We start from the raw sequence: 12,108 nt of genomic DNA, 5'->3' as shown, positions 1-12,108 counted from the left end.
TTCAACACAGTTATTTTTTGTTTGTTTCTGGTTTGTTTTGGCTTGTTTCTTTCATATTCATCCCAATCTTTATTTGTTAATATATCATGATAATCTAAACAAATTAAACATTTTAATGTTGTCATGTTTTTGGTCTGTATTCAAACAAAATTAGTGATATTTTAGCAATGCAAATTTTACATTAATATGATATATTACCTTGGCTGGGGCTTCCATGCATTTCATCAGTCTGATAAAAGCTCTTTTACAAAGAAAGTTATAAAGAAAAAGGTAATTGGCTTTTAGGAATTAGTGCGGTTATTGGTATGCTAGGGCTTCCATACTGGCTCAAGTGGTAAAGAATCCGCCAGCAATGCAGGAGCCGTAGGAGACACACATTCAATCTGTGATGTTGGGAATATCCCTGGGGGAAGGGAAGGCTTCCCTGATAGCTCAGTTGGTAAAGAATCCACCTGCAATGCAGTTCGATTCCTGGGTGGGTAAGATCCGCTGGAGAAGGGAAAGGCTACCCACTCCAATATTGTTGGGATTCCCCTGTGGCTCAGCTGGTAAAGAATCTGCCCACAGTGTGGGAGATCTGGGTTCGATCCCTGGGTTGGGAAGATCTCCTGGAGAAGGGAAAGGCTGCCCACTCCTGTATTCTGGCCTGGAGAATTCCATGGGCTGTGTAGTCCATGGGAGCAAAGATTTGGACACGACTGAATGACTTTCACTTTGCCTTTCCTAGAGAAGGGAATGGCAGCCCAGTCCAGTGTTCTTGTCCGGAGAATCCCACGGACAGAGGACCCTGGCGGGCTGCAGTCCGGGGGCTGCAAAGAGTTGAACACAATGGAAGCAACTTAGCACGCACACTGGTAATGCCAAAGCATCCAAAAATCTGCAACAAATACCGTATCTTCAGTTCCACACTGCAGCCTAAGCAGCCAAGCAAGGGACAGTAAACAAAGGAAATCCCATTTACTCAAGAAGAAATTAAGAAAATCCAGCGTGGTTTTCAGTCAACTGTGAGGTAAGTGCCATTTCTCACCCGAGCCTCCTTTTCCTCTGCTGTTGGAGGGAAAAACATTGCCGGGTCGTGTGTGTGGGGGGCTGGCCTTCTCGACTGCCCTGAAGCATTTCCGGGGCGTGTGTGTGGGGGGCTGGCCTTCTCGCCTGCCTTGGACGCCCAGGCTTGTGTTCTAAGAGTAGAATGAGGAGAGGATCTCTCCCTGAAGGACCTCCGGAGGTCTCTGTGGGTGTAGCCACATCCTTCTGCAGGGTGTCCCTGAGTCCTGTGAGCGCAGAACTGGGGCTCGTCTCTGTGGTCAGGTCCCAGCGGTCCTCAAACACGGCAGGTGCAGACCTGGGAAGCTGCGGGTTAGAGGGAGGGCCAGGCACAGGTCTCTGGGGCTGGACCCCGGCCCCGAGAGGTGTCTGCTGAGGAGACTGTCAGAGAGGTTGGGCAGGAGGATCCACGGAATCCGTCCGGTTTTCTGCTGTGGGGGAAGTGATGGGGGAAGGGACCGGTCACAGGGCACGTGATCAGAGGGCCCTCTTGTCAGATGTCAAGCTGACAAGAAGATCTTTAAGCAGGAACCTGAGGACAGTGAGAGAGAGCGTCCCTAAGGTGTGGGGAGGCGGGCGCAGACTTCCAGTCCCACGGGAGCAGGATGGAGTTCACAGCGTCTTTGTTTCCTGTCACTGATGCAGACAGTGACTCCAAAAGGGGTTCCTCACAAGATGGGACGCCAGACCACCTGACCCGCCTCCTGAGAAATCTGTGTGCAGGTCAAGAAGCAATAGTCAGAACCGGACACGGAACAACGGACTGGTTCCAAATTGGGAAACGAGTACGTCAAGGCTGTCTATTGCCACTCTGCTTATTTAACTTCTATGCAGAGTACATCACGTGAAATGCTGGGTTGGATGAAGCACAAGCTAGAATTAAGATAGCCGGGAGAAATATCAATAACCTCAGATATGCAGACGAAAACACCCTTATGACAGAAAGCAAAGAAGAACTAAAGAGCCTGTTGGTAAAAGTGAAAGAGGAGAGTGAAAAAGCTGGCTTAAAGCTCAACATTCAAAAAACTAAGATCACGGCATACTATCCCATCACTTCGTGGCAAATAGATGTGGAAACAATGCAAATAGTGAGAGACTTTATTTTGGGGGCTCCAAAATCACTGCAGATGGTGACAGCAGCCATGAAATTAAAAGATGCTTGCTCCTTGGAAGAAAAGTCATGACCAACCTAGACAGCATATTAAAAAGCAGAGACATTACTTTGCCTACAAAGGTCTGGCTAATCAAAGCTATGTTTTTTCCAGTAGTCATGTATGGATGTGAGAGTTGGACCATAAAGAAAGCTGAGCACCAAAGAATTGATGTTTTAAATTCTGGTATTGGAGAAGACTCTTGAGAGTCCCTTGGACTGCAAGGAGATCCCATCAGTCCATCCTAAACGAAATCAGTCCTGAATATTCAGTGGAAGGACTGATGCTGAGACTGAAACTCCAATCCTTTGGCCACCTGATGTGAAGAACTGACTCACTGGAAAAGACCCTGATGCTGGGAAAGATTGAAGGCAGGAGGAGAAGGGGAAGACAGAGGATGAGATGGTTGGATGGCATAACTGACTCATGGACATGAGTCATGAGTTTGAGCAAGCTCTGGGTGTTGGTGAAGGACAGGGAAGCCTGGCGTGTTGCAGTCCCTGGGGTCGCAAGAGTTGGACTTGACTGAGTGACAGAGCAGATCTGAAACCAGCAGGAATGGGTTTTCTCACAGCTCCGCACGTCAGAAGTGTGACGTCCAGCTGCCCAGGGCAGGCTCCCTCCTGAGGCCTCTTTCAGTGTCTGGGGCCAACTCTCCATCTCTAAGCTCTGCCTCTGTGCTCCGTGGTCTTCCACTCTGCATCCTCTTCTTAGAAGGACATGGTCTTGGACTTAGACCCACCCTAACCCAGGCCAATGCTTGCCTTGATCACATCTGCAGAGACCCTATATCTAAATAAGGTCACAGCCAGAGGTGCCAAATGGATCTATATTTTTTGGCGGGGAGGGTTGTCTATTCAACCAACTACAATATGTAGAAATTACAGGCTTCCCTGGTGGCTCAGATGGTAAAGAATCTGCCTGACAATGCAGGAGATGCAAGAGACATGGGTTCCATCCCAGCGGTGGGGAAGATCCTCTGGAGAAGGAAATGGGGACCCACTCCAGTATTCTTGCCTGGAGAGTCCTATGAACAGAGGAGCCTGGTGGGCCACAGTCCATGGAGTCGCAAAGAGTCAGACAAGACTTAGCTACTAAACAACACAGACTTTAGAGGAATTCAGAACCAATGGGTCCTGAGAGAGAACACTCAGGACTGCTGTGAAAGCAGGGAGAGCGGCTGTCCCCACCCAGACTCGGCTGGCATCTGGGGGACATTCACCGCCCCCGCACCCGCAGCCCAGAACACAGCGCCCTGACTCACTGGGGAGGGGCAGGGGCCGGTGGGCAGCAGGTCTGCACTCCCCTGACTCTTCTCACGTCTCCACCGACCCTTCCCTCCAGTTTCGGTTTCCAGGGTCCCCCTACTGCCCGAAGGTCACCCCGACTAAGCGCTCACCTCCCCGGCTCTGCCCGCCCCGGCTCTGCCCTCGGGCTGCGGAAGGCTCCCGGCCTTTCCCCTCTCCCGTCCCCATGGAGGCCTGCGGAGGGTACCGTCCGAATTCCGGGCCCGCTCCAGCTTGTGGGGGGTCTTCTGCCCCCCACTCCCCCGCTGGGGCGCCCCTCGCCTCTCCCCCCACTCTCCAGCCCGCAGCCTCCTCTGCCGCAGGAATGCGCCCTCGGGTCCCACAGGTGGAGAGGCTCCGGAGCGCAACTGGTTCAACCAGTTTCCCTCCAGACTCCGCACCGCCTGCTGGAAGCCTCGGGAGGCGGGGGCCAAGGCCGACTCCACCCCGCGAGGCGCCGCGCTCCGCACCTGCGCTCCGGGAGGCGCGCCCGGAGCCCGCCCGCGGGACCCACGCGGACCGGCTCGGCCGCGACGGGAGACCGAGGGGAGGGTCTGCAGCAAGAGCAAGGCCTTCCCCTCCCCCTAGTGTCCCCCTCCCCGCCAGAGCGGCCCTCCCAGCCCCCGGGCTCGTCCACCCGGGCCTGCGTCCCAAAAGCCAGGGCGCGCGCTCTTTCTTAGGGCGTGGTGACCACTGTTCCTTGAGTGGGCTTCTGCCAACAGTCAGCTGTCGGTCTCAAGTTTCTCAAGGTTTTGTGCTGACAAAGACAGTTTTCTAAGAGGAATTCGTGTAGCAGCTGTCAACTAGTGCCTTTTATGTGACCGAATATATACATATCTTAATTGAAATTTTGCATATATAAAATATATTTGTATATACATATATGTTATGAATATACACTTTCAGCAAATAAAAATGTTTATAAAATTCCTAGAAAATTTATTAAACTTATGTCCTAAATCCCCAAATAAAAGATAGGCAACCATAATATCATAAATTAATGAACAAATAACCCCCAAACAACCTACTTTGAAAGGAAACAACTTTAGCAACAACAAGGAGAAAAGCTCAAGCGGTTTGGTGAGTGAACGTGAGACTGTGCTCCCAGGGGAGAGGGGAAACAGGAATTATAGACTGGGCCCGAATAGACACTGGTCACACTGTTTGGAGGCCACTTGCCAGTGCTCCTCAAAATTTTAAATCTTCATAATCTCTGAAATAGGAAGTTTATTTCTGCACATTTAAATTGTGGAAATACCCCCAAAATTGCTTAAAAGGGCATTTCTTACTGCGGGTCTGTAACAGCCTAAAATTAAGTGAACATCCACTGTCAGGGAAACGCAGTAAGTACGAGTTCATGGATGGAGTACTTGGCCAGTCTTAAGATCAGTTGTTTGTGCAGTTGATACGCACACTGAAAGCCTTTGTTAAGATTCATCCTGTATGGTTAAATACCATATGAATCACTTCTGAGGAATGGGATAAGGGAAACTAGGAGGAGCTTGTGTATTTCTTAATTTTCTTCTTTTTTATTTTTACCACAGGTATGTAGCATTTTATAATTTAAAAAGATAGCCAATAGGTCCTCAGTCACATACCTTATGATTCAGTCCAACAGTAGACTATTAAGTAGATTCTGAAAAAGGATGAAGCAGTAATATATGAAATAAAATGTGAAGATCGCCTCTATAACTTGTTAGATTCTGTGTATGATAAAGCAAGTGTGATCTACACATATCCTATTAATAAAACCACGGAAAGCTAAATGGTAACGCCATAGTAAGTTGTTTTGAATCCTTACACATTATTTGAATGATTTCAACGATGGACTGTTTCTGGCTGATGCAACAAAACCTGTTTGCCTTTCATCAGCAAGCCCCTGCTTCTTATAAGGACCGGCATCCACAGGACGCAATTTTGAACTGTCGTGACTGGGAAATGCTATAGCCTGGAACCCTTTGGCACACAAACCGCCCAGTTCTAGAAACACAGAACCTTGGTGTTTAGCTGAGTCCATGGTCTCCTGGAGTAAGGACCACATTTCCCAGAATGCCGTGCAGCTAGGTCATGTGGCTGGGTGCTGACTGTAGGTGTGAGCAGAAAGGATGCTGCAAAGACCCTTTTCCCAAATAAGGTCTCATTTCCAGGTTCTGGGGTTAGGACGTGGGTGGATTTTGAGGCCCGCTATTATACACCCACCTCAGACCAGTACCTCAATCTCATTTCCCCACTTCAGGGTCAGCGTGTATTGTTTGGAGCTTTCTCCACGCATTTCTGTGCACGTACATGCATCTACAGACTTATCGGGCACAGGCGTGTGAATATGCATGTGCAGGCATGTTAGGCATATGCATACGTATGACAGGAGCTAGAACTTCACTAACTGGCTAGCGTGTGCGTGCCAAATCCCTTCTGTCATGTCTGACTCTTTGTGACCCTATGGACTGTACCTGCTAGGCTCCTCTGTCCATGGGATTCTCCAGGCAAGAATACTGGAGTGGGTTGCCATTTCCTACTCTAGGGGATCTCCTCCACCCAGGGAGCGAACTCGCCTCTCTCATATCTCCTGCGTTGGCAGGTGGGTTCTTTACCACTTAGCACCACCTGGGAAGCCTTTGAACAGAATGGCATAAATGGTGGACTCTCAAGTCTGAGCTGTAAGCCTGCCGCTTCCACTGTGGGTGTGCTTTCTCTTGTGCTACTCAGATATCCTATTCTGGCGGAAAACCAGCTCTCTGCGAAGCAACCTGTGAACAGCCTGCCTGGTGAGGGGCCATGGCCAGACAACAGACATGTTTTGCACTTGGAGGACGGCCCTTGATCCCAGTGGGATCAAGTTAGATTTTCTCCCGGTGAGATGGCTATGGTCTCAGCTATCAGCAGCACCACAGCCTTTCCAGAGATTCTAAGTCACTCAGATTTCTGAACCACAAACTGTGAAATAATAGGTGTATACTCAATAGATAATACAGTAGGTCCTATAGAATCTGCTGTGCATACTCTGCCATCTTCTTTCATTAAAGAACCTTTAAGAACTTTTCATATCATCAAATTCCTTGCTTTTTATCGACTGCAAAAGAGTCCATTGTTTTAGATTTTCTACCTGTTCCTGAGACAGTATTGTCTATTTATGTCTCCATGATAATTCCATTAAGTCTAGATTTTAAAATGTGTTTCTGTAAAGTTTTAATCATTTATGCTCTTCTTCCATGGTGAATTTTGGTTGTTTGTATTTTCCCATTTTTTCTTATTCAAACTTATGCAGTTTTCATCTTATTTCTTTTCTAAACATCAATTTTTATATCCATCAAGAGACTGTCTACTCTAAGATTTATTTAAAATGTGTTGAAATTTCTATATGCAGTAATAAATGCCCAATTTTTGTGACAGCTTCATGATTATTTTAAAAGACAGCATATTCTTTTATTGTTCAATATTGAAAGCAAAGAAGATATAGCTTGTTAAGTGTGATGTTCAACTTTTCAGGATTAAACACTTTCTCTGTTTAATCTGTTGTTAATAGTTTCTGAAATTTAAGTTTATGCTGCTTCTGTGAGAATGTTTCCCTTGTCTTTATTTTGTGTCCTTTTGAGAAGTACTGTTGGGGACAAACAAGGTTTCTGAACGGCAGTTCTCAGTGCATCGTGCCTTTGGTTGTATCAGTATCCAGCCTCAGCCATCTCGTTCTTAGCTCTGAACTCTGATCTGTTCCACGTCAATATTGCTCCAGTTGCTTGCAGTTTATTAACATTTGACTGGCCTGTCTTTATCCTTCCCATTCTTTTCAACTTCCATGTTTTGATGTGTCTCTTCAGTTGACTTAAAATAGGATGTTTTAAACCCAGTTTGTAAGATCCTGTTTATGACATGAATGTGGCTCACTTACATTTACTATAAGTACTGATAGGCTTAGCTTTTTTCCTGCATATTTCTGTTTGTTTTTTGTTTCTCTAGGTACCATATTTTCCCTTTTTATCCTTTCCTTGTAAACGTCATTTTATGGATCATGTTTTCTAAGTTACCCCCAACCTCTCTCTAATTGTATATTTAAGCATCATTCTCAGAGCATGATTTTATGTGTTCATTGAGGCTATTAAGAATGAAAGTGCTATGAACACTCATGCACATGCTTTATGTGGCCTGTTTTCATTTGCCGGGTAAACGTCTAGAGTGCAAGCGGCACATGGCACAAGGACCTTGTACTAAGTACACTTGTGACGTCACAAGGCCTTCTTGACTGCTCTACCAGGGAGCGTATTGTTTCCACCAGTAATGGTGAGAGTTGCACTGACTCTAAATCCACGCCAACACTTCTGTCTTCAAGCTTTTAAATTTTAACTATTCCAATGGTTTCATACTCAATCAATGTCTTTTCATGTGCTTACTGATCTTTCTCATATCTTTTGTTTATATGTAGCATGTTTAAATATTTGCCAACATTGAACAATTTGGCAATTTGTGTTCTTATTATTGAGTTACGAGAGTTCTTTATATATTTCGGATATAAACCCTTGGTCTGACATGTGAATATTTTCCCCAGTTGGTGGCATGCCTTTTTACTTTTTAGAAATCTTTCCAAGAGCAGAGGTTTTTAATTCTATTCAAGTTCAATTTATCAATTTTTATTTTGTGGGATTTATACTTTTTCATTCTAAGAAATCTCTCCCTGCCTCAATATCACACATATTTTCTCTTAATTATTTCTTCAAGGAATTTTACAGATTTATATTTAGGCATACAATCCATTTTTGTGTTTGGCATCTGTGTTTTTCAAATTGATATACAGTTGTCCAAAGAATAACAAGGAGAGATAAGAAAGCCTTCCTAATTGAACAATGCAAAGAAATAGAGGAAAACGATAGAATGGGAAAGACTAGAGATCTCTTCAAGGAAATCAGAGATACCAGGGGAACAATTCTTGTAAAGATGGGCACAATAAAGGACAGGAATTGTATGGACCTAATAGAAGCAGATATATTAAGAAGAGGTGTCAAGAATACACCTAAGAACTACACAAAAAAGATCTTCATGACCCAGATAACCACAATGGTGAGATCACTCACCTAGAGCCAGGCATGCTGACATGTGCAGTCAAGTGGGCCTTAGGAAGCATCACTACAAACAAAATTAGTGGAGGTGATGGAATTCCAGCTGAGCTATTTCAAATCCTAAAAGATGATGCTGTGAAAGTGCTGCACTCAACATGCCAGCAAATTGGGGAAACTCAGCAGTGGCCACAGGACTAAAAAGGTCAGTTTTCATTCCAATCCCAAAGAAAGGCAATGCCAAAGAGTGTTCAAACTACTGCACAATTGCACTCATTTCACATGCTAGTAAGGTAATGCTCAAAATCCTTCAAGCTAGTCTTCAATGGTACATGAACCAACAACTTCCAGATGTTTAAACTGGATTTAGAAAAGGTAGAGTAACCAGAGATCAGATTTCCAATACCAGTTGGATCATAGAAAAAGCAAGAGAATTTCAGAAAAAAAAAAAATCTACTTCTGTTTCATTGACTATGCTAATGCCTTTGACTGTGTGGATCACAGTAAACTGTGGAAAATTCTGAAAGAGATGGGAATACCAGACCATCTTACCTGCCTCCTGAGAAATATGTATTCAGTTCAAGAAGCAACAGTTAGAACTAGGCATGGAACAACGAACTGATCCTGAATTGGAAAGGAGTACGTCAAGTTTGTAAATTGTCACCGTGCTTATTTAACTTATATACAGAGAACATCATGTGAAACGCCGGGCTGGATGAAACACAAGCTGGAATCAAGATAGCCAGAAGAAATATCAATAAGCTCAAATATGCAGATGATACCACCCTTATGGCAGAAATCAAAGAGGAACTAAAGAGCCTCTTGATGAAAGTGAAAGAGGAGAGTGAAAAAGCAGCTTAAAACTCAACATTCAGAAAACTAAGATCATGGCATCTGGTCCCATCACTTCATGGCAAGTAGATGGGGAAACAATGGAAACAGTGACAGACTTTATTTTGGGGGGCTCCAAAATCACTGCAGATGGTGATTGTAGCCAAGACATTAAAAGATGCAAAGATCAAACAAGTCAATCCTAAAGGAAACCAAGCCTAAATATTCATTGGCAGGGCTGATGCTGAAGCTGAAGCTCCAATACTTTGGCCACCTGATGAGGCTTCCCTGTCCATCAACAACTCCTGGAGCTTACTCAAACTCATGTCCATTGAGTCAGTGATGCCATCCAACCATCTCATCCTCTGTCATCCCTTTCTCCTCCGGCCTTCAATCTTTCCCAGCATCAGGGAATTTCCTAAGGAGTCAGTTCTTCACATCAGGTGGCCAAAGGATTAGAGTTTTTGCTTCAGCATCAGTCCTTCCACTGAATATTCAGGATTGATTTCCTTTAGGATGGACAGGCTGGATCTCCCTGCAGTCCAAGGGACTCTCAAGAGTCTTCTCCAACATGACAGTTCAATAACATTAATTCTTTGGTGCTCAGCCTTCTTTTTTGGCCCAACTCTCACATCCATACGTGACCACTGGAAAAACCATAGCTTTGACTAGATGGACCTTTGCTGGCAAAGTAATGTCTCTGCTTTTTAATATGCTGTCTAGATTGGTCATAACTTTCCTTCCAAGGAGTAAGCATCTTTTAATTTCATAGCTGCAATCACCATCTGCAGTGATTTTGGAACCCCAAAAAATAAAGTCTGACACTGTTTCCACTATTTCCCCATTATTTCCCATGAAGTGATGGGACCAGATGCCATGATCTTAGTTTTCTGAATGTTGAGCTATAAGCCAACTTTTTCATTCTCCTCTTTCACTTTCATCAAGAGGCTTTTTAGTTCCTCTTCACTTTCTGCCATAAGGGTGGTGTCATCTGCATATCTGAGGTTATTGATATTTCTCCCAGCAATCTTGATTCCAGCCTGTGCTTCTTCCAGCCCAGCGTTTCTCATGATGTACTCTGCATAGAAGTTAAATAAGCAGGGTGACAATATACAGCCTTGACGTACTCCTTTTCTTATTTGGAACCAGTCTGTTGTTCCATGTCCAGTTCTAACTGTTGCTTCCTGACCTGCATATAGGTTTCTCAAGAGGCAGGTCAGGTGGTCTGGTATTCTTTCAGAATTTTCCACAGTTTATTGTTATCCACACAGTCAAAGGCTTTAGCATAGTCAATAAAGCAGAAATAGATGTTTTTCTGGAACTCTCTTGCTTTTTCCATGAGCCAGCAGATGTTGGCAATTTGATCTCTGGTTCCTTTGCCTTTTCTAAAACCAGCTTGAACATCTGGAAGTTCACGGTTCATGTATTGCTGAAGCCTGGCTTGGAGAATTTTGAGCATTACTTTACTAGTGTGTGAGATGAGTGCAATTGTGCAGTAGTTTGAACATTCTTTGGCATTGCCTTTCTTTGGGATTTGAATGAAAACTGACCTTTTCCAGTCCTGTGACTACTGCCGAGTTTTCCAAATTTGCTGAAATATTAAGTGCAGCACTTTAACATCATCTTTTAGGATTTGAAATTGCTTAACTGGAATTCCATCACCTCCCCTGCTGCTGCTGCTAAGTCGCTTCAGTAGTGTCCGACTCTGTGCGACCCCATAGATGGCAGCCCACCAGGCTACTCCGTCCCTGGGATTCTCCAGGCAAGAACACTGGAGTGGGCTGCCATTTCCTTCTCCAATGCATGAAAGTGAAAAGTGAAAGTGAAGTCGCTCAGTTGTGTCTGACTCTGTGCAACCCCATGGACTGCAGCCTACCAGGCTTCTCCACCCATGGGATTTTCCAGGCAAGAGTACTGGAGTGGGTTGCCATTGCCTTCTCCGTTTCTTTGGGATTTGAATGAAAACTGACCTTTTCCAGTCCTGTGGCTACTGCTGAGTTTTCCAAATTTGCTGACATATTGAGTGCAGCACTTTAACATCATCTTTTAGGATTTGAAATTGCTCAACTGGAATTCCATCACCTCCACTAGCTTTGTTTGTAAGGATGCTTCATAACACCCACCTGACTTCACATTCCAGGATGTCTGGCTCTAGGTGTCTCTAACAACATCTCAGTTATCTGGTTCATGAAGATCTTTTTTGCATAGTTCTTCTGTGTATTCTTGCCACCTCTTCTTTATATCTTCTGCTTCTGTTAGGTCCATACCATTTCTGTCTTTTATTGTGCTCATCTTTGCATGAAATGTTGGTATCTCTAATTTTATTGAAGAGATCTCTAGTTTTTCTCATTCTATTGTTTTCCTCAATTTCTTTGCATTGATCACTGAGGAAGGCTTTCTTTTCTCTCCTTGCTCTTCTTTGGAACTCTGCATTCAGATGGGTGTATCGTTCATTTTCTCCTTTGCCTTTAGCTTCTTTTCTTTTCTCAGCTATTCGTAAGGCCTCCTCAGACACCCATTTTGCCTTTTTACATTTCTTTTTCTTGGGGATGGTCTTGTTCACTGCCTGCTCTAACAATGTCACGAATCTCCAACCATAGTTATTCAGGCACTGTATCAGATCTAATCCCTTGAATCTATTTGTCACTTCCAGTGTATAGTCATAGGGGATTTGATTTAGGCCATACCTGAATGGCCTAGTGGTTTTCCCTACTTTCTTCAATTAAAGTCTGAATTTGACAGTAAGGAGTT

The sequence above is a fragment of the Bos javanicus genome, chromosome 20, assembly GCF_032452875.1.
Source record: "Bos javanicus breed banteng chromosome 20, ARS-OSU_banteng_1.0, whole genome shotgun sequence".
NCBI classification, from domain to species: domain Eukaryota; kingdom Metazoa; phylum Chordata; class Mammalia; order Artiodactyla; family Bovidae; genus Bos; species Bos javanicus.
Note: the sequence above shows the minus strand (reverse complement) of the source record.